The sequence below is a fragment of the Cibotium barometz genome, chromosome 43 (assembly GCF_041138505.1).
Source record: "Cibotium barometz isolate CiBa-2024 chromosome 43, ASM4113850v1, whole genome shotgun sequence".
In the NCBI taxonomy this organism is placed as follows: domain Eukaryota; kingdom Viridiplantae; phylum Streptophyta; class Polypodiopsida; order Cyatheales; family Cibotiaceae; genus Cibotium; species Cibotium barometz.
Window position 1 is genome coordinate 13,591,007 of NC_141088.1, and position 27,857 is coordinate 13,618,863.

At 38.9% G+C, this 27,857-nt stretch overlaps 1 long non-coding RNA gene across 1 annotated transcript; it reads left to right on the forward strand.

Moving 5' to 3' along the window:
* Positions 1 to 24,110: 24,110 nt before the first annotated feature.
* LOC147613555 (uncharacterized) lies at positions 24,111 to 26,322 on the forward strand. The gene is made up of 3 exons (XR_015263158.1): positions 24,111 to 24,323; positions 24,506 to 24,582; positions 25,560 to 26,322. It is a non-coding gene; the product is annotated as an uncharacterized LOC147613555 (long non-coding RNA).
* Positions 26,323 to 27,857: the final 1,535 nt, after the last annotated feature.

Sequence of the window (27,857 nt, forward strand, 5' to 3'; positions counted from 1 at the left end):
CTCTGAATTCCTTTTTTTTGCCCTAAATAAATTTTCCAATATATCCTAAGCACCCTTTGAAAATCATCTCCTAAACCTAATGTAATTATGTCTAATGTCTTCTCATCTCCTAATGTAATTATGGCTAATGCCTTTTTATACTCAGCCAAATGTCCTTTCATCCTCATCAATTTCCATACACTTTTCTCTCCCACTAGCAATGCTTGTATGAATTTTTATTTTACCTTCACTTAGTAAAAGGTTATACCTAGAGGGCTTGATTTTAATGTAAAATATGTAAATTTTGATGCGGCCCACCTATTGTAGTAGCTTTAAGAGTTAAATCTTAAGAATTTTAAGAGCCTAAAGATAGTGATTTGAATAAGCATACCTTGCACGTGTTGGAAGAACGACGTGTATGTTGAATTTCGATGACTCCGATATGTCAATATCGTGCCATTATTTTATTGGGGCAAGTTTAGCTAGATAGCAATCAAATTGGCTCCTGTGGCCAATTTGAAGACGAAAAGGAGATGGGGTAAAGAAGGACAGCTAACACCTTTCCATGTACGGTGAAAAAAAAGGTATAATAATCCCCGCCTATTTATAGAACACTTCAATTATGCCACATGGCATACGCATAACGAAAATATGCGGGCCGATACATGTATCCACACGTACGAGTGTAAATGCACACGTGTGATAGCCCCACATATGCCACTCACACGTGCGACCACACATCAACATGTGGGTTCCCATGTGTGGGTATATGTGAGTCGCACGTGTGAATACGTAGTGTGGCCACGTGGCATCCGTATCATTTCCATGTGACCGGTCTCACATGGCTATAAATATCTTGTTATTTAAAAAAAAACTACCTCTTAGCTACCCCAAGTCTTTCCCTTCACTGATTTTCCCCCTGAGCTGCCCTCCTTCACCCCTGATCTGCCCTATGCCACTAAGTTTGCCCCAATGTGATACCACCAATTTGTTCATAGTGGATTTCTTATCTCACGTTGTGTTTCTTACTTACACTGTCAGCCCCTAAACCTCACAATTTCTTCTTGGTTATACCATACCACAATTTCTTCTTGGTTGGATAATTCTTAGCTACTCAAAGGTTAGCTTCTATTGTGTGCTCCTAAGCTACACCCTTCCATGGTTATTTAGTGCAAAGAGATGGGTTCAAGAGATGAAGGTGATCTTGTGATAGAGGAAACACCAGTAGAGAGACTTTTTGACTTTCTACAGCTTGCAGGTGCACAAAATTTATTTTATTGCTACATGGAATCTTTCAATGTAAGATTTGAAGTGAGTTCAATGATTGATCACTTTAAGGAGTATTATGAAGAGGATTTTCAAGCTTTCTTTACATTGACAGATGATAGTGTAATCCTTGTTAAAGGTGTGAGGTTTGATCATATTAGCATGTTGTCCATAAACATCTTCAGAAAAGTCTAGATTGCAGAAAAAGTATGGCATACTTCCTGACATGTGAAAGTCACTATGGAGCATTGTAGATTACATAGTAGGACATGCAAGTTTCTTCGGCATCATGTGGCTTTCCTTTTCATCTACATGTAAAATTAGGAATTGAGAATTCTGAAAAGACCATAGCATTTCTAGGAGACATTCAAAATCAAGAAGAAATGCATGATGTAGAAATGGTTCACGGTGGATATAGAGCAAGAAGAAATAATGAGCAGAGATTTTGATGCTACAAATTTTAAAGTAAGTTTAATTTTTCCAAAAGAAAATGATGTTTCTATGGAGGATTCAGATAAGGAGATCCTTCTCCCATGCCTACCATCCTTCCCACTAAAGAACAATAAGAGTTTTGTACTACTAAAAGATATCCAGAAGCTTTTGAATATAAGGGAAGACTATTGTATTGGTTTAATTACATATGGATGCCACTGATGAATTTTCAGTGCTTGATACAGAAGCAATAGGTGACAATTTCATCGATGCACCTAAGGCTATAGAAATGTGCATAAGAAAGTTTGAAGAACAAGAAAACACTCTTCCCACAGAAGAAGAATTTTTAGCTATTCAAGAGAGCATGGGAAGGTATGCCTCCACAAGGTTCAATTGACTTATGGGAGGATAGTTGACTTGTTGACAATGAGAATAAAAAGGTATCTATAAGAATAAATACACAACATTTTTTAAAAGATTTTTATTGCTGTAAAGTAAATTTTTTATTTGTTTACAGCTTGAGATAGCAGATGAAGATGGATTCCTCGGTCGAGGTGGAAGTAAATGAACTTTTGTTGGTAGGAGACTCGGCCCTCAGCCACTATATTTCAAAGATACCTCCAGGCGTGCTGATCATTTACCACTTAAAATATTCAAATGATCCACGCATTCCATTGATGGCCTTAAAGGTTCTGTCGGCATACTTAGGATATGGAAGGATACAGCACAACGCAGAAAAGATAATGTTGATAGAGAAGTAGGAAGCTATATATATTTTTGCATATGCACCAGGGCTTTGGGTATCAAGGGTAGGGTATTTTTTGTGTTATGCGGCATGTGCAAAGGCAGTTCCCGATTTAAATACCCATGCTCTTGGAGGCTATAAACGCCAAAAGCTATAAAGGTATAGAGGCAAACTACCCAAAGAAGACGAGGCTAAATAGTTATCCGAAGAGGAGGGCAAACAACTACCCAAAGAAAGCCCTAAAAAGGAGGGGAGTCTCTTTGAGGAAGACAAACAGTTGAAGCGAAAAAGAAGAAGACTTTTTTAAAAGTCTTTTCCTACTTGTATATTGAGAATAATTTTTATTACAATTTGCATCACTTTGACTTTCTCTCCTTCTCAATCACCATCCTACATAAAGATACGCTTTATTTAGCATGATGAGTGTTTATAATATATTGATGTTAATAACAGTGACTGTTCATGTGTTGTATAAAATAACCTGATTTTTAAGAATTTTATTGTATCATTGCATTTGCCTTCGGTAGAATGTGTTGAAAAGCTCTCGTAGTACATTTGTTTTTTGTTTTTCCACCACCATGTCGAGTTGTACAGTTGATACGTGCATATTGTGATTTTTCCATGCCTTGAGTATTCCATGTAGCAAGAGGCCCTTGGTTCCTCACAAAGTATGGGCCATGTGCAAAAAAATATGCTTCACATATAAAAAAACATATTAATAATCATTTTATATCATATTAATTAGTCAATGTACGAATTACATAAAGCAAAAACTCTTACTAGGTAGAAGGTTATGTCCTTGTTCCCCTAGGCAGCTACAATTGTTTCCACAAGCGTCTTGATTGCTGTTCCACAATCGTTTGCTTATATATGAGTTTAATAAAATTATCAAGCGCTATCTAGACCCTCACATGAAGCTTTTTCATCCTTGGATCACTAGCTCGGTTAGTTGTGTGCTCGCATAGAGATTTCCAACATTCCCATACTATTGTAACTTGTTTATTTTCATAGTTTGACAAGAACCTCCTAGCTTTGGCTCCTCCCATTGACACATCTGCTAGAACATCATCAATGCTACCTGATTTCTTGTCATTACTCCAAGCATGCATCCGATAGCTTTGATGGAAAAATGGAATGAGCATAGTCAAGATGAAGCTTTAATAGCTTATCTAGTATTCTAATTTATGCATGTAAAGTATAAATGTGAACTCTCTCTAGCTTTATAGGAAGTATGGGATCCCAATTGGGATCCTGAGGTGGCACAATACATGGTTCACCCTTGAATTTGGCTATTTTTGTTGAGTTTCCCTTGCTCCTAGTCTTTGATTTCCCTTTAGCCTGGTCTGGTCTTTATCACCGGTTACTTGCTTTGTCTTGTCTCTGGATGGAGGCTAGAAGCTTTCTATACATCTAGTGTTCTTTCTTGCTCTCATATATGTTGCTTTATCTTGTCATCAACTATTGCTTCCGTTGTGCATACTCTCCATAATGTTGACATGGTATCAGAGACATGTATGGTTAAGATCCCTCTCTCTCTTCTTCACAATCTAACGACAACAAACGACCTGCAAAAAACGTCCGACAACAAACGACCTGCAATGGAAGCCAAAAAGAGCGACGGCAGCCAACTGTCAGTAATATTGTAGCAACAACAAGGCATCTCCAGCGACCCTTTTGCACCATCTCCTCACTGCAGCACAGAGCAACAATGTTCACTGCAACACAATCAACAAACCTTGACTGCAGCAACGTCCGACAACAAACGGCCTGCAATGGAAGCCAAAAAGAGCACCGACAGCCGACTGTCAGTAATATTGCAGCAACAACCAGGCATCACAGCGACCTTTTTGCACCATCTCCTCACTGTAGAGCAGCACATAGCAACAACGTTCACTACAATGCAATCAACAAACCTTGACTGCAGCAACGTCCGACAACAAACGACCTGCAGTGCAAGCCAAACCTCCTACCTCAGCGTAGAGGAACAGCCAGCGAGGGTCTTGCATGCCACGGTAACATCAACAACAACGCAGCACGTAGACCTGCAGGTGTCTTTTTTCAGAAAGAACGATTACTATAAAAAAAACTCTTCAAGGTTTATTCCTAAAGATTTTTTTAACCTTCAAAACCTTTCTCTAAGGTTTTCTTCCCTTCCTCTCATTGCCAAAGAGATCTCCCCATCAAGGTGATTTTGTGATTTTGGAACCTACTCAAGCACATAATTTTTTTTAAGACTTAAATTATCATGGCCTTTAGACACTACCTTTGTTTATTGCAAGTGGTAAGACCTCTCCTAAATTAATGTTCACATCATGATGAAGTGAAATGTGGAATCAAGAAGCATATTGAGAAGCACATGTAGTATAAGCTATTAAAACATGGGTGGCAGCCATGTGTTGGTCTATGTGGCAGCAGCTGGACTAAGGAAGCTAGCATGATTGGAAGGAGACATGTACGTATAAAGCATGTTTACCACGAGACAGGATTGGAGAAGCACAAAGATGTAACCAATGAAGCCAATGTAATGAAGAATGGTACATACAAATCCCACTTGACGATTGTCTTTTGCAAGAAGATGGTTTCATTAAAGCGAAGGAGCAACAAAGGCTAGTGCACAAAGCCACTATGGAAGAGATGGTACCAAAGATGTTACTAAGGTTCAGGGGAATTATATAAATTCCTTAAATGTTCCAAATAAGCAACTCTTCTGGTTGAGGAGTGAAGCATGTTTACTAGAATTGGGAGTGAACCGCATTTCTCTATAACTCATCACTTTTGTAAAAACCTAATTTATAAAGGCTACCTACCTTGTCATCTCTATCCTATGGTTGAGAGGGGGTCATTTTGTTTTTGTATGTGTCCAATGCTCACCTTGCTCCATGTTTGGCATTGTCCCATGGTGGCATTGAGAGGGGTGTTGAAATATACGAGGTATAAGTGATAAAGGGTGAGAGAAAGAGGTCATGTAGGTGTGAACACACCCCAAATAAAGTGGGCATGTGGGTGAAAAAGGGATCTAGGGTTGGCCTAACCCTAGCCCTTAGTGGACCCTATATAAAGGGCAGGAGGCCTCACTTTTTGTAACACAACACAAGTAATACAACACTTGAAGGTGAAGGTTATGGAGTGGCTAAAATAGAAGGTAATATAGAAGCTTCCTATAATACATCTTGTGTTCTTACTCTCTCTCATATATGCTGCTCTATCTTGCCATCAACTATTCCTTATGTTGTCCATATTCTCCATAATTTTGACAATAGATGTAGAGTATGCAAGAGATTGGAAAATTCTCAAAGGAGAGAGATGAAGCTCTCTACAAGTGTAAATGAGCAGCCACCCTAAACTAAGAATGAGGTTGCTTATATACTAGCTAACCCTAAGGTGTCCGTTGTTCAGACCTGGATGCCCATGGGGAAAAACTCAGTGTGGGGAGACAAAATTGCCCATGGCATAAGTATATGTACTCACAGTGTAGTACTACCATATATCTAACAAACCCACTTGTGGTATAAATGTGAGGTTTACAGAGATTGTAGATTAGTCTCTGAAAGGGAAGAGGCTCAAAGCTTTACAGAACGCCTCAAACTTTTCACATGATAAGACTTTAGTCAAAAGATCCACCACATTGTCATGTGTTATGTAATAGATTAGATTGATCTCTCCTGCATGGAGTCACTCTCTTACATAGTGGTAATGCACTTCAAAGTTCTTGGTCCTTGCATGAAAGATAGGTTTCTTTACAACTGTCATTACGCTTAGACTATCAGTGAGAATAGGAGTAGGGATGTATGAAGGGATACAAAGATCCTCCATCAATCTTCCCAAAACCACACACATGGAGGCACAGACTATGCAGCATTAGAAAAAATTCGAAAAGTAGGGCTTTTCAAAATTGATGGTAAAATCATCTAATTAATGTTTAAAAGTTTGAAGTTTTTTCAAAATTTTCCATTTCTACATTAATATGAAGCTATAATATTAGAGAAAAATTGGGGCTTTTACAAAATTTCCTCTACATCAAAAATTGAAGCCAATAAAAACATAAATTTTAGGGGTTTTTCTCAAATTGGCCTCCTGAGCCAAAATTGAAGAGTCCACCTTTAACATTTTGGCTCTTTTCCCAAAATTGGCTATCTACATAAAAATTGAAGAGACAAGAATGTTTAATTTTTGGGGCTTTCCCAAGTTTCTCACAGATTTGATGCTCCCTGCATCAGTTATCCTCACCCCATGGGTAGTACCAGAGGCAACAGAACTGCCCTACATCATCTCGGTAACACTAAGATTTGACATCACCACTGCTTAACTCCATCAGAGTAGTTGTGGCCATGTTGCCAGCTTCCACGCATGTGACTCCATCGACATTGACTTCATCTCTACAAGCTCTACATACTGAAGGAGTTTCTCCCCCTGAGAAAAATTACTTTTTCATGAACCTTTATATTTGAGTCAAGGGTTCCTCGCACGAGATGTCCCTTGAAATCTAAATTAAATAATCCATGTATGTGTTTTTGCTCTAATATGTTTGTAATGCCTTATCTTATAAAAGGCTTCATTCCTATGTTATCCGTGTTTTGAGTCAAGGGGATAGTTCTAGAAGCTAAAGAATCTTATGTGTGGTCAAGTTCCATTTGCAGCTTGATTGTGATTTGTTGTTGTTATGAGAATGTGTTTTAAGCTCTCTTAAAACTATTATTCTACCCTCTTAGATAATTTGGGGATTCTTGGATTGTCTTTATGTCATGCTAATTTTTCTTAATATTGTGGGTAATGCCATTTCAAATATTAATACATTTGGTGTACATTGACGTATGCTTGATGCTTCCTATGTTGTAGTTGGTTTGTATTATAGAGATATTCTTGGAGTACTTATGCCTGATGAACATGTGTGGTGATGGTTTGTCTGCCTATGGAATAAATGTTTACCAATTTATTGTTAGATGTTTTATAGGTGAAAAGGATTCTGAAGATTGAGGTAAGAGTTCACAAGTTATTATTTTTGGAAGGCATTCATTATTTTGGATAAGCTTTGTATATATGTTCTAGCTTATGCACATTCATTTATTTATTTCTACAAGCTTAGACTTAAAGCATAGACTTGCAAATATTTATTATGTAAAGCTTGATAGCTTTCCCCTAGCCCCAAGTAATATAATATTGAAGAGATCTCTTTTTTGGGTAAAGAGAGAGCGTTGTGCAAGAAAAAGCACAACTTTTGTATTTTTGGAGACTATGGTCTATTTTAGCAATTGAATGGTTTAAAATACTCATGTGTGGAGAATAGGCCACACACATGAGAGGGGGAAGATCGCCACCAATGTTAGTATTATATAAGAGCTAAGTATTTTCATGTGTTATTTTCTAAATCTTGCACCCAATGTTTATATCGTACAAGAGCTAAGTATTTTCATGTGTTATTTTCTAAAGCTTGGTTTATGTTGAATTTGTTGGCAATAGCTTAAGTTGAATGGTTAAATAGTTGTTTTTCTTCAGAAATTATCTTCCTCAAATTCCTATATTCTATTGTAGGTTCAAGTAATTGATGTCAAAGAAAGAGAGCAAAGAAGAAAATTTATTGCCAGTCTCAAGCCAACCATTAGGGCAATGTTAATAGGTTTTATCCTCATAATCTTTGTTCTACTATGGATCATGCTCTCGATTCTGAACGTAAAACTTCTACTCCTAGAGATTCTAGAATGCAGGATAATACTTATGAAAAGTCTTTTAAATCCTCTTTTCATTCGAGCAATTTTGATAAATCCAAGATGTATGAGAGTAAAGGAGATGTTCAAAAAGATAATAACAATAAACCGTTAAATCTAGGATGTATAAGAGGAAAGATCTGGCCAAGGAGATGTTCAAAAAGATAATAACAATAAACCCTCAAATGTCAAGCCGAAAAATTATCTCGTCAAACTGTTATAAATGTTATAAGGAGGGATACATTGCACCAGAATGTCCAATGAAGAAAAAGAACACAGCAGTGGCTTGTGTCAACATGGTTGAAGATGATGACGATTCACTCAAGCAAGAGAGGGTAAGTTCGATCCTGACTATTCGGAAGAAGGTAAGGTTCATATTCATGCTTTGTGGAGAAGTCAAGGAAAAACAAAAGTAAAACACATTTCTATTTTGCATGATGATGGTAGTTCTCACATGATTTCATTTTCAAAAAGGCATTAGAAAACACTTAACCAAGATGCATCGCACTCTAGTTATAAAGTGAAAGATGTATTTCAAGGAACTAAGTACAATTGCACTAAGAAATAAAATCTTAAAATTGAGATAATCCCTAGAATCTCTCTGCCATGTAAAGCTCCTTACCGAGTTGACATGCTTGAGTAGAAAGAGATTTAGAAACAAATAGAAGAATTATAAGAGAAAGGGTTTGATTAGACCCAGTAGTTCTCCATTTGGTGCTCTAGTTCTCACCGAGTTGACATGCTTGAGTAGAAAGAGATTTAGAAACAAATAGAAGAATTATTAGAGAAAGGGTTTGATTAGACCCAGTAGTTCTCCATTTGGTGCTCTAGTTTTTCTCATAAAAAAGAAGAATGGGACATATTGAATGTGTATTGTGCGTTAAACAAGATTACTATGAAGAATCGATATCCAATATCACAAGTGGATGACTTGCTAGATAAGCTCAAGGGAGCACAAGTTTTTTAGCAAAATTACCCTCAAGTCCGATTACCATCAAATTCGTATAGATGAAGGTGACATTTTCAAGACTTCTTTTAGAACCCAAACCGGTCACTATGAGTTTTTAATTATATTGTTTGGTTTAACTAATGCTCTGGCTACTTTTAATAACAAAATGATAAATAGAATATTCTTAAACCATCAAAATTTTATTGTGGTGTTTTTTTATGATATCTTGATCTTTTTTAAGAATCATCAAGAGCACAATCAACATTTAGAAAAAGTAGTCTCACTTCTTTGAGAGAATCACAATTTCTTTTAAAAGGAAATTGAATACTTAGGACATATTGTATCTATTGATGATATTTGAGTAGACCCTAAAAAGATCGAAAGCATTGTCAATTCTCCCAAACCGCGTGATATTCACGAACTTTGATCTTTTCTTGATTTGTGTAGCTACTATAGGAAGTTCATTTATAAATTTTACATATATTACTACTATTGCACAACCTTTAACCAAACTTCTTAAGAAAGCTAGATATTTTGACTAGACTAGTATATATGACCATTCCTTTTCTAAGCTTAAGAAATATTTGACTCATACACTAGTTCTTACATTTTGAATATCGGTGTTGTAGCCAGCACATTTTGGACAGAGTACAACTCTATTTTTAGAACTGCAGGAGGGGTGATTGGTTGTGCAGACACTGTATGTGCTGCAAAGAGGTCTCAAAGTTGCCATTGGGTGTATGTATGCAAAGTAAGGTCATAGGTTGTGACAATTTGGGTGCAGTATAGTACCACTGTAGAGAATACAACAGTTTGTACACGTCAAGCAAGAGTGATGCTGCGGGTAAATTTGTGTTGTAGAAAAGATGTCAAATGATGGAATAAACCAGATTTTTGCAGAGAATCTTGATAAGAACAGCTTCCATGCTTGGATGTTTAGATTGACAAATTTTCAGATGGAAAAAGGTTACTGGGACTACATTGAAGGTGAAATAGAGAATTCGTCATTTGTTGACCCAACCTCTGATTTCTGATTGTCATATTAAATGTGCTTCATTTATTTAGAGTTCCAACCCATGATCCAATATCAATCAGGGGAGAAAAACGTTATGGCATTAGTTGCTTTAAGTAGATGTCCTAGTGTCCCCAATATCTCTGTGATTGAGAGTGAACCCTTCAATCCTATAAGCATAACACTAATTTCTCTGAAGTTTGGATCAAGCTTAGACACAATAATTAGAACCCTATTGGTCATTATTCATGTCATGATGGTTACCTCTTCTTTCAGAAGAGATTATGTGTTACACAACCTTTTAGACAGTTTATATTGGAGGAAATGCATCACCCACCATGAATTTGTTGCAATAGCTTAAGTTGAATAGTTGAATAATTATTTTGCTTGAGAAATTATCTTTTGCAAATTCCTATATGGGGATCCTTATGTCAGTTGTATCATATCGGGTATGGCCACAATGATCTTTTGTCTCATGTGGTGCCAATGAGCCTAAATCACTTTAAGTATGAAGGCTATTCCCTAGAACACTAACTCTGAAGGGGGGATTGTTAGGGTTAGGAGTCTCATGTGTGAAAACTCCCTATCAGTGTCACTATGTGTGGACACTCCCTACTGTAAGTTTTATTGTGTATGAAAACTCCCTATGAGTGTTAGTGTGTGTGAGTTTTATTGTGTATGAAAACTCCCTATGAGTGTTAGTGTGTGTGAACACTCCTTATGAATGTTAGTGTGTATGAACACTCCCTATGAGTGTGATCTAGATAATATCTAGATATTTTACCTACTTGACATGATTAGTGAGATCATCCAAGAATGCCTCTAAGGCTATAAGTCTCTCTCTTCAGCTTTGTTCATTTTTCTCTCTACCCTTGTCTCTCTATCTACACCACAACCATGGATATTATTCTATCCTACCCCTCTCTCTTTATCTACACCATAGCCCTGGACATCTTTCATCCCCCATAACTACTCATCTCATGTGTACTATAGCCATAGTCCTTCATGAACGCTAACTCAAGATGAATGAGTTTTGTTTAAAAATGCATCAAGCATGAATAGAGATGGGATTTTAGCATCGTTCAATTGTGTAAACCTTGTCCCAAGCCTATGTGAAAGAGTGTCCATAGTTGCTAAAACGTGAATCCAATCCTTGGAGTCACGGTGGAAAGCTCTAGGAGAGGTTCATATTCTTGGTCCTCATTACTAGCTCACAGAAACAGAGCTGGACTCAAACACACACACACACACACACAATGCTCAAAGATAAGAACAGAGGTGTAGAGTGTGTGAGAGATTGGCAATCTTAAAGGAGAGAGATGAAGCTCCCAACAAGTACAAAGAGAGAGTACAAATGAGTAGCAACCCTAAACTGAGAATGAGGTTGCTTTATAAACTACCTAACCCTAAGGTGTCCATTCACACCTAGATGGCCATGGGGAAAAACCTAGTGGGACAAAAGTGCTCATGGCATAAGTACGTGTACTCACACTGTAGTACTACCATATATATCTAACAAACCCCCTATAGTACAAATGTGAGGTTTATAGAGTTTATGTATACTAATTATTACCTTACACATTATATTACATTACACATATTTTATTATATCATAATACTTATAATGCAATAAAACTATCTCATTTAAATACAATTAAGAAAAACATATTTTATTATCTCAAATAATAAATAATACTAATAAGTTATTATTCTATAATATTACTGCTATAATTTTTATAACAAAGATTTAAAAAAAACCACTCTTTAAATTTAAAATATTAAAACTTAAGGTTCACTAACATATAGATCCAATTATATTTATACCAACAATATTGTTTATTATCACTATAGAATATAATACTGAGAGTGTTAAAGTTTGAGTATATTTTTATCATTAAAAGCATTGTAGGTAATATTATTATGTGTATAGTTATAGTTATAGTTATAATTATATGTATAGATTTTAAATAAATAACTATATTGCTCATAAGTAAAGAAATTATGCTTCCAATGAAGGATTGGGGATGCAACGGAGAGCAACACACACACACACACGCGCGCGCGCACACACACACAGAACATACAAATTTGGTGGGTGCTAAATCACCCTTATCTTCAGGCTATTCACTATATGAATAAATGGTACATCCAATTGTACACAGGGTCCTGGCCACATGGGCCTTTAACCCCAACAACCTCACACTTAAAGGCTAATGTGCCTTCTTTAAGGGAGAAAAACCCAGTGGACATGCTATTCGATGCCCATCAATGCCCATCAATAGTCTACAATGTGCAAACCGCTCGGAGAATAAACTCTTCGTAAGAAGATATGTTGAGTTATCAAACCTCCCACTTAAAGGCCAATGTGCCTTTAAGGGAGAAAAACCCAGTGGACATGCTATCCAATGCCCATCAACAGCCTGCAATGTGCAAACTACTCAGAGAATAAACTCTTCGCTCGTAAGAAGATCTGCAGGGTTATCATCTGTATGAACCTTGACAAGCCTAGTGCGCTTGTCCTCAAGCACCTCTCTGATGAAGTGATACTTCACCTCAATATGCTTTATCTTAGCATGAAAGAAAGGATTATGTGTGCCAACTGGATGGCACTCTGACTATCACTATGCAGCAAAACTGGAACCTCTCCTCTAATGCCCAAGTCTCCCACTAGACGTGTAAGCCATATAGCTTCCTTGCATGCCTCACTGGCTGCAACATACTCTGCCTCAGTGGTAGACAAAGCCGTACAAGGGTGCAAATGAGAGATCCATGAAACTGCACCTCCAGTGAATGTGAAAACATATCTTGTCATAGACCTATTTTCTAGATTCCCTGCAAAATCTGTATCTGCATAACCAAGGACAGATGTATCCTTCCTCCCAAAGCAAATGCACAAATCCTTTGTACCAATCAAGTATCTCAAGATACTCTTCATTGTGCCTCCCATCTTGCCAGGATTAGCCATATACCTGCTAACAACTCCCACTGCAAAAGCAATATCTGGACGTGTAGCTACCATGGCATACATCAAGCTACCAACTGCGGATGCATAAGGGATCTTTGCCATCTCAGCCCTCTCATCATCTGACTTAGGGTTGTCCTTTTGGCTGAGTTTCACATATGGAGGCAACGGAGTACTTATGGGCTTCCCCCTCTCCATATTGAAACACTCAAGGACCTTGCTAATGTACTCCTCTGTGAGACAGAGAGAGCACTTTCTTGCTTCTGTCCCTGACAATCCTCATACCAAGAATGTGACTGGCATCACCCAAATCCTTCATGTCGAAGGTCTCATGCAACCGTTTCTTCAAAGCATCCACATCATGAGTAGACTTCCCGGCAATTAGCATATCATCCACATAAAGGATCAAAATCACAAGGCTGACATCCAATGCCTTCTTAGTGTAGAGGCAATGATCTATCTCACTCCTTGTATATCCCTAGGATCGCATAAAAGCATCAAACTTATGGTACCACTCCCGTGGAGCTTGCTTCAGCCCATAAAGGCTCTTCTGAAGCTTACATACCATCCATTCCTTGTCCTACACAACAAACCCCTCTGGTGGCTGCTGCATATAGATGTCCTCATGAAGATCCCCATGCAAGAAAGCTATATTGACATCCATCTGGACAAGCTCCATATCCTCTCTGGAAACCAATGCACGCACTGTACAAAGGGTAGTCATCTTCACCACTGGTGAGAATTTCTCATCAAAATCAATTCCCTTCTCTTGCTTAAAACCCTTGGTAACCAATCTTGCCTTATGCTTAGGCAATGCATCTGCTGGAGATATCTTCAACTTATACACCCATTTGCATGGCAATGCATGCTTGCCTTTGGGCAATGAAACCAAATCCCAAGTTGCATTCTTCTCATCAAGGAGTCCATCTCTGACTTCATGGCCTTCTCCCACTTATGCTTGTCATCCCAAGACATAGCATCTGTATAGCATGAAGGCTCACCACAATCTGTCAACATGACATAGTCAAGAGATGGTGTAAACCTCTGTGGAGGACGTGAGACTCTAGAAGATCATCTCAACACTGGCTCAACTTGAGCTCCTGGCTGTCCCAACTGCATATCCTGCATAATCTGAGGTTGTTCACTTGGCTGTGGGTCTCTCACCTCACGATCTATGGGCTGTCCATGCCCTACATCATGTGGAGCAGGCTATTCATGCCTCTCATATGGTGGATGTCCATCCTCCTGAAACACCACTCTGTGTATCTTAACAGTCTTCGCTGGCTTCTTGTGCATCTTGTCCTTATTAAAGATAACATCATGGCTGCATACTATCCTCCTAGCCTCTAGATCCCACAATCGGTATTTCATCTCGCTTGCATCACCATATCCAAGAAAAATGCACTTCCTTGACTTGGGATCAAGCTTGCTACGTTTTTCCTTAGGGATATGAACATAGCTTCACAGCCAAATACACGAAGATGCCCATAAGCTGATGGAAGTTGACCAAGCCTCTTCGGGCACTTGCCCATCTAGTGCCTTAGTAGGCGATCTATTGATAAGATGCACTGCTGTCTTGATAGACTCAGCCCAAAAGCCATGAGGTAGACCAGCATTAGAAAGCATGCTTATATTCCTTTCTTGAATAGTTATATTCATCTTCTCAGCAACCCCATTGTTATGAGAAGGATTCTCAGGAGTAGTCACTTGATGCCACGTAGCTCACAAAAGTTCTTAAATGTATGAGAGGTATACTCTCCTCCATTATCAGTATGCAGGCATTTGAGCTTCTTGCCTGACTGATTTTTCAGCAAATGCTAAGAACTTCTGAAATGCATCAAAGACATCACTCTTCTTCCGAAGAGGATAGACCCACACTTTCCGTGTAGACCGTGTTTGCTTCCCATACATGCAATGCTCACACATGCTAAAATTTGAAAAATTAAACATAGGAACATACTGCAAACCAGAAAGTATGTTCATTCCTGTCATGCTCATGTGTCCCAACCGGCGATGCCACAATGAAACAGATGGCTGCTCAGTTACAGCAATCACATGATCCTTAACACCAGACACATGCAAAGAGTACAAAGTTCCGGACTTGGAACCTCTAGCAACTACGAGAGTCCTTTTGCTGATTTTCCATGAGTGATTGGCAAAGAAAACATCGTAACCACTGTCATCCAATTGTCCAGTGCTAATCAAGCTCTTCTTAAGCATAGGCACATGCCGTACATTCCTGAGCACAAAAGCTGAGCCATTTGCAAGTGAAAGATGCACATCTCCCACTCCAAAAATGTCACAGGCATAATCATTTCCCAACCTCACACATCCTTTCCTTCCTGCATCATAAAAGGCAAACCACTCCTTGTGTGGAGTAAGATGAAAGGATGCTCCTGAGTCAATAATCCAGTCTTGTGACACACTATCATCCGTTTGGTAACCAGAAATGCATCTGAGAAAATAGAGGTATACAAGACATCACCATCATCACCATCACTCTGCGAATGGTGTTGACCTCCTCTATCCTTGCCTTAGGCTTCTCTTCCTTCTTAGCATCATCCTTCTAATTATTGCTCTTGCCTTTGCCTTTTTCCTTTTTCCACTTGTACCAATCTTTCTTCACGTGGCCCTTCTTGCCACAGTAATAGCATTCAATATCCTTCTTGCTACAAGACTTGCTTCTAGATTACCTCTCTCACAAGATTTCCCCCTTTGCTGTGATCTCCCTCTGACTATCAATGCACTAGAACCTTTTGAGCCAGCATTGTTCTTCCGATTGACCTCCTCTGTAAGTAGGCTGCTCTCCACATCCGCACATGTCAATCCACTTGCAGGAGCCGAGTTGCTTATAGCTATCCTGAAAGTATCCCAACTTTCAAGCAAAGTGATAAGCAGAAACATTACTTTCACCGAATCATCAAATGCAATCTTTTGTGATGAAAGTTGGATGAAAATTGTATTGAACTCATTCAAGTGATTGGACATAGATGTCCCCTCTTCTATGCCTACTTTGCACATATGCTCTTAGAGAGGCATAATCGCAACCTGCCTCTCTTAGGCATAACGCATATCAAGGAAACTTGCTCTTTCTGTGAGCATAAACTACACAAATGTGGCTGCTCCAACCTTAGGCATATAGTGTTTGTAGTTTCCAGTAAATATCCTCTCAATATGCTCCTTCAACAAGCAAAACATCCAAATGCTTCAAACAACTGCTCTTGCTGAGCATATATTGGGCATATGTATCTCCCTCAACAAAAGTGCAGTCCCGATAATTTTGTATCTGTTAGGCAGCACACAAATACCTGTTATATTTCAAAAATCAGATCTATTAAACCACATGAACTTGTAGAGCTTGTCGTGCTCTTTGTTTTGAGCACTAGCACGCCCAAAACAGATATTGGACACAAAAGTTATGGCAAAAATAGTGTAGTGCTATCCTGAAATGTGGCGACGCCTCCTGTAGACTGCTCTGAGACTTGTTGATGTTTCAATCCACAAAAAAAGGTCCACAACCTGAATCAGGGCTACTCGAAGCTCGTAGATGCTCTCCCAGTCGGCCACCAAGAGCTCTGATACCAATTGAAGGATTAGAGATGCAACGGAGAGTAACAGAGAGAGATAACACACAAATTTGGTGGGTGCTAAATCACCCTTATCTTCAAGCTATTCACTATATGAATGAATGGTACATCCAACTGTACATGGGGTCCTGGCCACATGGGCCTTTAACCCCAACATCAACACCTACTCATAATTAAAGAAATTATTCTCCTAACGTTCGTGGTTGGGATGAATTGTTTTGTGCACTTACATTGCTAACTAGACACTGAGTGTGTATAGTTATACAGATAATTATAATTATATGTATAAATGTTAAAGAAATAACTAGATTTATTATATGTATAGCTATAATTATAATTATTTGTATAGATGTTAAAGAAATAACTACACTACTCATAATAAAAGAAATTATTTTCCTAACACCTGTGGTTGGGACAAATTGTTTTGTGCACTTACATTGCTAATTAGACCTAGACACTAAGTGTAGCTTCTTTTGGTGGATTCTGAGATATTCCAACATGTCAATATTTACATCCCATGATTTCTATTGACTATTGTAAATGCTATCTTTTGGGGTGATACTCTTTTTGTCGAGTTTATATGCAATATATGGTTTTGGCATGGATTGCATAGTTTGTGGTTTGTTTTAGATGGGTGCAAGCATCGATGGTTTGATGGTTTGTGTAATGGTGTTTTTATCAAATGGAGAGTTCACATTCACATTGAGAATGGTGATAAAAAAATGCCTTGCAATATTTTGTTTCTTGGGTCAAAGGCCATGAAGAGGGATTGAAACTTAGATAAGTGTATGTGATGTATTATGGAAGTAAAAAATGCCTTGAAATATTTTCATGCTTGGGACAAAGGCCATGAGGAGCTAGTTAAAGTTAGTCTTAAAAAGTAGATGTCATGTGTGGTTTGGTATGTGATTAAATAATGAAGGTTTCACAATCACCTTCAATCATTCATTAGCATGGGATGGTTTGTGCGCATGTGTGCTTTGGGAGCATAGCATGGTAATTTGCTAATGATTACATATTTTTGTTTGTATTGAATCTTGTATTGCTCATGTTAAATATGGTGGTATATGCAAAAAGGATATTAGCTTGCCTTGTGCATTGGGTGATAATGGTGATATTAGCTTGATGGTGAAAAAATACATGCATTCAAGTGTTATAGGGCTTAATCAATCTGAATAAGAGTCTATAAGGATGTTATTTTGCCTTGTGCATTGGGTGATAATGGTGATATTAGCGTGTTGGTGAAAAAAATACATGCAGTTAAGTGTTATAGGGCTTAATCAATCCGAATAAGTAAGAATCTATGTTAGACTATGTTAGATGTGTTGGAATTTAAATGAAATGTGTTTTAACAATCATGCCATATTGGAGTTACGCACTGTGAATGTGATGCCATCAATTTAGAGATACAAAAATCTTTGTCATTTTGAAATTTCTCTCCATAAAAATAATGTATTTGAAAGTAATTTGTGACTGAAAAACTTACATTTTTTTTGGGAAATACTAATGTATATTAGAAGGATAATTTTATGTAAATATATAATGTCCAACTTTAAGACAAAAGGAATAAATAACTTATGACCAACTTTGTGAGTTGTCTTAACTCCAAACTTATACAAGTTGGTAGGGGGAGCAAGTGTTTCCTTGTGGTGCAACATATCACACAGGGGAGAGGTGACATGTATAGCCTTCTTACATGTGACGATGTGTTAAAAAGTTCTATGTTTGCTATGTGAGAATACATTATATGTGGATAGCATGGTGTCAAAATTTATAGAATAGTTACGATGCTACCCTATGTATTCAACAATTTAAGGCAAGTTTTACATGAACAATTTCACATAAAAGGGAACCTTCTACTTAAAAGGAACAATTTCGACTTGCTAATTCTACATTAGCTTTTGACATGCTAATTCCATGACATATTTCACACTGTGTCCGTCGACTCCACTTGTAGATTGCTGATTTGGATTGTCAGTTGGTGTTGGTTCATTTAATGCAGTAGAAGAGGCTGATTGGACTCATGATGTTTGTGCCTTAGTCTCTACATCTTTATTGCCTGATGTTTCTATGCCAGATATTGATCCTTGTGATGATCCATACATTGGTGATTATGTGTTCTAGCACTTGTCACCTCAGTTGTCTCTATGGTTGTTGCATTTGATGGGGGGCACATGCTGTGTATTGCTATTGGGGATGTCCCTGGTCACTTATGCATTTGACCTCTCAATTGTGCTATGTCTTGGAGACATTCCTTTATGCAGAGTGCTTACTTGTTGAGATGTATTACTTTCTTTCCTAGCTTCGTGTCCGAATCGCCTCCCCTTTGCAGCTCATTTACATGGATGCTAATGGAGTTAGAATGTTACATTGTCTTCAGCTTGGTTGCCTTATCACTATGCATAATTCATGTTTTCTTTACATCAATCCGTGTGGGATTACACATCTCTTTTATTTTGCCATACTGAGAGGTTGCCTAATACTCTCATGGTGTGGCTGGATGTATGCCTTACTGCCCCCACTTTGATAGATTGTTATATCATCCCATTTCCATTACTGATTCCACCTTGTTATCTTGACCATTGACTAAGGTTCCTTTGTTTATGTATTGGTATTCAGTATTCCTTGATAGCTTATGCCCTGCCTGTTGGAAATTGTTTGCATCTTCATACCATTATTTGGTACTGGTGTTGAATCCGTTGAGCCTCCTTTGGCTCCAAATCAGTCTTCTACTCCTTTCGCAAATTTAACAGCCCAACTTTCCTATATTGCTCTAGATCAGCCATGCTTGGATCAAGATGCCATGGGTGATGCATTAATTAAAGAGGATGTAGCCATTTGTTACTCACAGAGAGTTTCCTATAGACACGCACTGCCTTTGGATATGCATCTCATTTTGTTGATCCAGTCCTTGTTGCTTCTGCAATACATGAGGAGCCACTTTCTCCTTTTGATGATTGGAGAATGATAATTGGGTTTTAACCATGCATTTAGCCTTCTGCTGCTTTGCTCTAACAATAAACAGATTCAGTAGAAATTGGTCGTGATGATTTGCTCATGATATACAACATGCATTTGATGTTACAAACATGGGGCTTTTGCATTACTATTTGGGTATCCAATTTATACCAATTGAGGGGAGCATCATCTTGCTATCTCAAAGATGCTTTTGATGCTGCCCCTCATCAGTGAACTGTCAGATGAATTATTATCTATGCACTACCCATCTTCTTGTTCAGTATGCAGTGTCATAGTTGAGTAGATTTATACATTGCCCCAGCACTTGGCATTGGCAAACAATGAAGCAGCAATGCATTTTCTTTATGCTTGATTGCCTACACTGATAGTCATTGGACAGCATGTTATATAAGACTAAAGTGTCAACCAATGGTAACTGTTTCCTTCTTGGTAGTTCATGTATTTCATGGCTCAGCAATAAATCTCATAGTAACCACTTCAAGTTATGAAGCTGAGTACATGATGGCAGTATTGACAACTACTATGGAGGTGTATGACTCCGCCTTCTATTGGCAGATCATGGAATCTTCTACCACCTTTTAACTGATAGTCAAAGCGCATTAGCAGTCGCACGGAATCATATATTTCATGCGTGGACACAGCACATTGAGGTGCACTATTCCTATGTCAGGAAAGTCTCAATGCAGGGGGGACTGCCTTGACTTATGTGCCTATACAAGCAATGTGGCAGATGGGTTCACCCAGTCTCTACTCCACCCTATACATGTTCACACCATTCACTTCAGGGGGGTTTATTAGCCTTGGAAGTTCTAGTGTGAACAACCCTACACAGAGGCACTTTTTACCTTGTGTTGGCACACGTTTTTCCCCATGTGTGAACACACTCTAGTGTGTTAGCCACGTCAAGCCTAGGGCCAGGGCTACTAGTACTTTGTACTCCACACATTCATGATCATTATCATTGAGTACTTCCAACTATTGCAGTATGTCTCTCTTACTCTTTGAGCTTGTGTGTGATTGTGTGCGTGTGTGTTTGTGTGAACGTGCAAAGCATCTACTCCCTCATCCAACAATGTCCTAGGGCTTATACCCACCCTAGTTTGTCTTGGTGGGCTTAGACTTGGAATGGTATATTGACTCCTTAGTTTAGGGGAGTTCTAAGGTCATCTCCCTAATGATGGAATATCTTCCTCTGCGGCGGTTGGTCCATCAAAGCCTTCTTCCAAATCCTCAATCATTACTTCAAGCAGTGCATGTGGTTGCTCTATTAGTTTTTATAGGGCATATCTTTTTTTTCAAAAATTCTAATTCATGCTCAAGTTGAACTTCAAGTTATGGTGAAATGGATTCTAGCACAAGTTTAAGATGTGCTTGGCATGCCTTGACCAACTCTCAAGCCTTCTCAACTTGAGATATATCCATTGAATTAGGATACTCTTTTAAGCCTTTAGGTCTTAAGGTTGGATGATTTTCTTGTTGAGATTGAGCAATCAAGTGGTAAGCTCATTAACACTCATTCCTCCAATAGGAATTCCTTCTTTCTTACGTTGGGGTGCTTTTGAAGTTGAGGTTTCAAAGGAACCTTTTGAGGGTGCCATGAGTCACTATCTATTTGGTTATTGTCAAGATCTTTGCTGCAATACTCAAAATAGATATTCTTGGTATTGTATTAGTGGTCTTGTGGTTTTGTCCTTTAGACCCTAGAGGAGATATGACAACTATTACAAGTCGTCAAGTACTTCTCATTCCTTAGCTCTTGAATCAAGATGCCAAAATAAAAGTGATGTAATCTTTGATCTATTCACCCTCCTTTTGCTTGTTGATAGCCATATAGGTGGAGTAATTGAACTCCATCTGGCTCCACTTAGTGTGAAAACTATTATAAAGAATATTTAAGCACTTGAAAACTAGTCTATCTTTGGGAATGAGTGATCTAAACAAGTGCCGGGTCTATTATAAAGGTTTTTTAAGCACTTGAAAACTAGTCTATCTCTTAGGAGTGAGTGCCCGGTCTATTATAAAGGTTTTTTAAGCACTTGAAAACTAGTCTATCTCTTAGGAATGAGTGATCTACACCAGTGCCCAGTTTTGCCATCCAAGCATAAGCTTCGACAAGGTGGACTCGGACACAGAGGAGAAGTAGGGATTCCCACTACATATTCAATCACCCCAAGGTTCCACCTATACTTGAGGGAATGCTTCAAAAGATTCTTGATCTTGCATTCGTCAGATTCATCCAGCTCATCATCACATTGATAGATGTTCCATGTAGAGGCATCAGTGCGGATAGGGAGACAAATAATTATTATTTGACTTAAATAATGGGGCATATATAAGCTAGGTAGCCTTTTGCCTTCACCATCTCAGGTTTCTTCCAAGCTACATCCTTTGTGACTTTGAGACTATGGTGGATATACCTTATCCTTTCAAACTGTGATCATATGAGGGGCAAAGAAAGTCAAAAGGGTTGCCTATATAATGTGTGAAGAAGGAGTCTTCACGAGGATGTGAAGAAGTGATTGGTTTCCCCTGTAAAGAAGTGACAAAGATGAGGTTCTCTAATGGGCTACTAGATTATTTACATTGCAGGATTGATAGGATTAGCATGTAAGGTATGAGATGGTGTATTTGGGGGTCTCAGAGCTGATGTTCCCATGTTTGCAGGTAACATTGCTCTTTGCATGAGCTGTTTGGGTGTCATATGAATATTTGGGAAATTTCTTACTACCAATTGTCCTCCTTTGCCCTTCAAGATTAGCTAAAGGGTCTATTTAATGGTGGTTAGAACCTTAAGTTGATCCAAGACTACTCTTGCCACAGTGCAAATTGTGATGTTTTTACTACAAGTGCACTTATATAGCTGGTAGTTGGGATTGGGTGCCTGGAGACACGTCTCATAAAGTTTATAACACTATTAATAGATCCGATCGAAAAGGGTGGGGCTACAAGATGGGAGGTTCTAGGAGTGACTAAAAGACCATCATTCGTAGTTCCAAATGTGATTGAAAGACCATCAATCTCGAGGCCCAATTCAATGTTACCGTGGTTCATTGTTAATGACTTTTTACTAGATGTAGATTCCTCAAAAGATGGAATGTACTCTTGTGTATCTTATTTCAGTGACATGACTGAAGGCTTGGTTGATGTTGATCGAGGGTCGTTGGATGCACTAGAGTCTAGTTAAACATTGTCACCCACAATTCTTCCTAACTAGAGGTTTAATTAGGAGTTTGTCACCCACATCAGTCTTGGTTCTAGATGTGACTGAAGGCTTGGTTGATGTTGATCGAGGGTCGTTGGATGCACTAGAGTCTAGTTAAACATTGTCACCCACAATTCTTCCTAACTAGAGGTTTAATTAGGAGTTGTCACCCACATCAGTCTTGGTTCTAGATGTGATTGGAAGACGACGAGTCTCACTGCCCAAGTTAGTGTTGTCATGGCTCATTATTAAGGATTTTTTGCTAGATGTAGGATCCCAAGATTCATACCTCAAAAGATGGAATGCACTCTTTTGTGTCTCATTTCAGTGATGTGACCTATGGCTTGGTTGACACGAGGAGGATAGAGGGTCATTGGGTGTAGTAGAGTCAGGTTAAACATTGTCACCTCAAAATTCTTCCTAACTAGAGGTGTATGAAAATTTTCAACTTTAGAAAAACTAACAATATAAGTCTCAAAGACCATTGGATTTAAGTCTTTAGCTCAGAACACAAATGTGCTAATGCGTATCGACCTTAAGAGAAGTACCCTTGTAACCTTTACAAATATGTATGCCCATATCGATGCTACGCATAGACTACCGTGGTTTGAATCAAATCATGATTAAGAATAAGTACCCTTTTCCACAAATATACGAGTTGTTTGGTTAGAGATGGGACAAAAATGGAACCTTAGACTTGTGCGAGGCGTTTGTTGAACGTTCGCGAAGGTTGATCTTCAGCAAGCTTCTGGATTCTTCCATAGAGGCTATAAAAATGTATGCACGAGGCTTTTGGACCCGAGGCAAGAGCCGAGAGAGAGAGAGAGAGAGAGAGAGAGAGAGAGAGAGAGAGAGAGAGTTTGCAAAGAGAAAAAAATATTGATTAAAAAAACCACACTCGTTGTCATGTGGGATGTGAGATAGAGAAAGAGAGATAGTTTGCGATCTTGTGTCCATTTTGTTATTTGTGTAGTGATCAATGCTCTTTTTGCTATCGACACTGGAGGGTTCAAAATTGTTTGTTGCATTGTACAGAGGAGAGAGAGCTTGGTAAGGTTTTATACGCTAGACTATTCATTAATTAGTGCCCACAAGTGGGCACTAATTAATTGAATAGGCAGATGGAGTGAATATATGTCTAGTACGATTTACTGACCAATAGTACATACGTGGTTTTGACATGGATTCAAAGGCAAAGTAAGATGCATACAATAATGTACCAACACTAAAAGAGTATCAATACGGCTCCAAAAATTGCGAGACAAGAATCTGTGGTTTTGCTCACATTAAAGTGTTCATTCATGTGTGTGAAACGTCCATGTGCAGTGAAGGAGCGCCCATCGTATTTTGGGCGGGATGGTGTAAAACCTACTTAGGTGTCGGAGAAGAACTTTCTTCATGTTTGTGTTTTCTGCTCGTAGTGGGGAAGAGTTGTTGCATCCCGTGTCACCTGCTCGTAGTGTGGGGAAGCCCATGCTTGGCTTCTTGTGCAGCACTCTTGAAGAGAGGTGAAGCATCTTCTAACGCCCATATGTTTCAACATTCTGTGTGTGTGTGTGTGTGTGTGTGAGAGTGAGAGAGAGAGAGAGAGAGCGCATTAGTTTTTAATTGATTCCTCTGCATTGTCACACAGTCCTAACAGCTCTCCTATATACAACTTTTTAATTTATTATCCTTAATTATGCCCTAGGTATCATGCCCGTGTGTCTGTGATGCCAACGGATGCCTCTGCTGTGTTGCATGGGCATGCAACGATGATATGCAAGCGTATGCGAACGTCAAACCTCATGCTCCTTTCAATCTTATGCCTTTTTTTTTTGCATTCATCCCAAGGAAAGCTCATGTGAGTTCAACTTTTGTGAATGCATACACACAAGGGAAGTTGCTGCTTTGCAACTGGGGCTATAACCTATGCATGCCCTTGTTTGCCAGTGTAACTTGTAAATGCAAGCATCGAAAGATGTCTCTTTCTTCAATCTCTTTTTTGGGGAAAGGTTGTCTTTGAAAGGTCATTTTAGAACACCCAAGGGTGCAATGTATTTAGCCCGCGACTTACAGCAAGACTGATTCCTGGTATTGAAGCTATCGCTCCCTGAATGCTTGCTCGGTTTCTGTGCTTTACCCTCAGTTTACTTGGTTGGGATCCACTTTACTTTTGTTGTGAGGTCTTCTTCAGGAAGAGGAGCCAGGTACGCAGTGAAAAATAGCCCGAGGCACCATGTGGGCAGAGTTGTTCGAACCCAATCTCGCACTTTAATCCGGGACTAGTAGTTGCCAAACCTGTTGAGAAGTTTGCATCTTAACTTGCAAGCCAACCCTTTTAACATTGTGCTGGAAAGGGATAGTTGGCAAGTTGGGAAAGGCAATCCACAAATAAATGGCCTTCAACACCATGGCCAAATTATAGTTGAGTTGGTAGAGCAGTGGCAGATTTCTGAGTGCAGTGCTCTTGAAGGGAATGGCCACGTTTTCAGTCACGTATGTGATGAATAATCTTTAATGCCAGTGGAGGTGGTGTGTTGGTGAGTCTTGAGATTGCTCTTTTGCATCCATCATTGAGAATTTTGCTATGGAGCATCCATAGGGAGAAGTTAGGGAGGACTAATTTTGCAAAATTAACATGCAGTTGGTGGAAGTTGTTTGGTGCATGTGTAGCCAAGGAAGCAAGGTTGTTATAGTTTTCAGTCAAAAGTTTTGAGGAAGGTGTTTCTTGATTTGTGCATGTGCATGATAATATTGAGCAGGGTCTACATCAGGAGGTGCTTGATCTGAGGTTTGTCAGAGATACAAATGGCAGGTACTCATTGACAAGAGGATGCAACGAAAGCTTGGAACACAAGTCAGAGCTTGCATGATGAACTCAGGAAAACCAACACCTTTGGTGAGGGTAGGCTTGTTCCTTTGTTCTGTGTTCATCCGAAAGTTGTAGAACCGAGGTCAAATGTCGTATTAGTGGGTGAGAATGTGACGCCTCTTTCTAGATAGTGCCCAGTTGCTTCAGGATTGAAGATGTTCCAGGCACGAATTAGTCATGATGGGTTGCCTCAGGACCATGTGGTTCCAGCCACGCAGGTTGGACCAGGTAGGGACAATGATCACATCAACGTGGGTAGGCTGTCAAGCCGTGTGCGAGTGGGGATATCCGTAGTAATATTTTGGATCGAAATCCTCATGCATACTAACCCTTTCCCCCACTACTACGGTTTAAACAACTTCGTTTCATTCCCCCCCTCTCTCTCATACTTACAGCATGTGCTTTCCAATTCATTAGTAATAAATTAGGTATTTGTGTGTGCATGTGAGTGTTTAAGTGCTATGCATTGGCTTGCACTTTTGTCATTGTTCAGAAAAGGTTCATTTGTGGTTTGTTACTTCGATCCTAGGCTCTACGGTTGGTATCTCCGGTATTTATGTCAGCATGGTACAATATTGTATTAAAAGAGTTGACATACTTGCACATGCATCTCCTCCATTGGTTGTAAATGAGGTTGATTTCTGTCTTGTGTGTCGTCAGAAGAAGAAGATTGAGGATTTGGAAGAGGTTTGAAGAGGAGTTTGAGAAGGGGATTGCCAATTCACACCAGCTCTACTATTGATGAAACTAACTTGCTTCTTACTCCCAAGGCGATTCCTCTTGTTTGAGTGTATGTAACCAAAGGTACTCCATAAACACTCCAAAGATGACGAAGAGCGCACTTGTTCCAAAATACGAATGGCCAGGTGTTGAAGCTCTAGCGTTTCTTTGCCATATTCTTTCCACCAAGTGACAACACCAACATGAAACCTAAACATGAAAATTTGAAAAACCACATTTAGACTTCAAATAATGATTCATAGATTTAAATGAAAGTTTAAATTTCGGCTTTCAACGTGTCATGTTGTGCGTCAGTCCATCCGAACATTCCTTGTTTGTTGCGGTAGTTTGCAAGCTGATCCTTCATCTTGCGTCCTTCCTTTGGAGTACCAACCAACCTTTGTAAAGTGGCATTCCAACCACGCATCACCTTACTGTCTGTCTGCTACTGTCTCCCCTTGTGTTGAAACTCTAGGTTAAGCACATATACAGTTGGATATAGTGGAGAATCATATTGGTTTCATTTACTCACTGCAAGATCCTGCAACTCTTGTCTTTCATGTACATTAGTCTCTATCAAACGGATGTTCCCAACCATCTGATCCATGGCCGCATAAATCTTCCCAATGTAAGGCACATCTCTGTGCACATGCTTGAAAATCCTAACAATTGGCCAACATAACTTGAGAAGATGCTCTACAAAAGGCCAAAACTCGTCCTGCGTGATAGTAGCATAGTAAAGCTGCGCAAGTGCTTCCCTATGAGTAGTCCACGACTCCCAATGAACTGGGAGATGTCGTGCTTATGTGTGAGATCTTCCCTTTTTATGTGTGGGGCTTGTCTCCAAAGTCCCTAACATAAAGGCAGCAGGTCATGTACTTTTTGGTTGCATGATATACTCTTTCTTTTTCCATCCCACTCATCCTAATTGAATTTACAAATACCCTCTGTTCTTCATATTGTCCTAAATTTGTTCAGAATATTGTGAATTTAAAAAGTGCATACCTAGAATAGTTGAGAAGGTGTTGAGCAAATCGAATAATTTTGTATATGTTTGCAACTGTTGAAGATATTATTTGATAGAGACTGTTTGTTTAGTTACAGTAATGTTAGGAGCGTTGTGTTATTTGAGGATAACCCTTCTATGATCATTATATGGTAATCGATCATTGCTGTCAAGTTCATTGTGGAAGGGAGAGTCTCTAGATGTATCCATTTGTTATGAATATATATTTGCCGAGAGAGAGTTCGCTAGCTAAATCCTTCTATGATAGATTAGGGATGCATGAAATACCATTACACCATGTTGGTAGTTAGTATCATGAGTGATTTCAAATTAGATACTAGCGAGCTAGTGTTGTTGATGCATGCACATTTGGAGCCATGCTAGTGTTATTTGTATCGTAGGTGGTTTTGTATTATATATTGAGCTAGTGTTATTGGTATTTATGTTTGTGTCTAGCATATG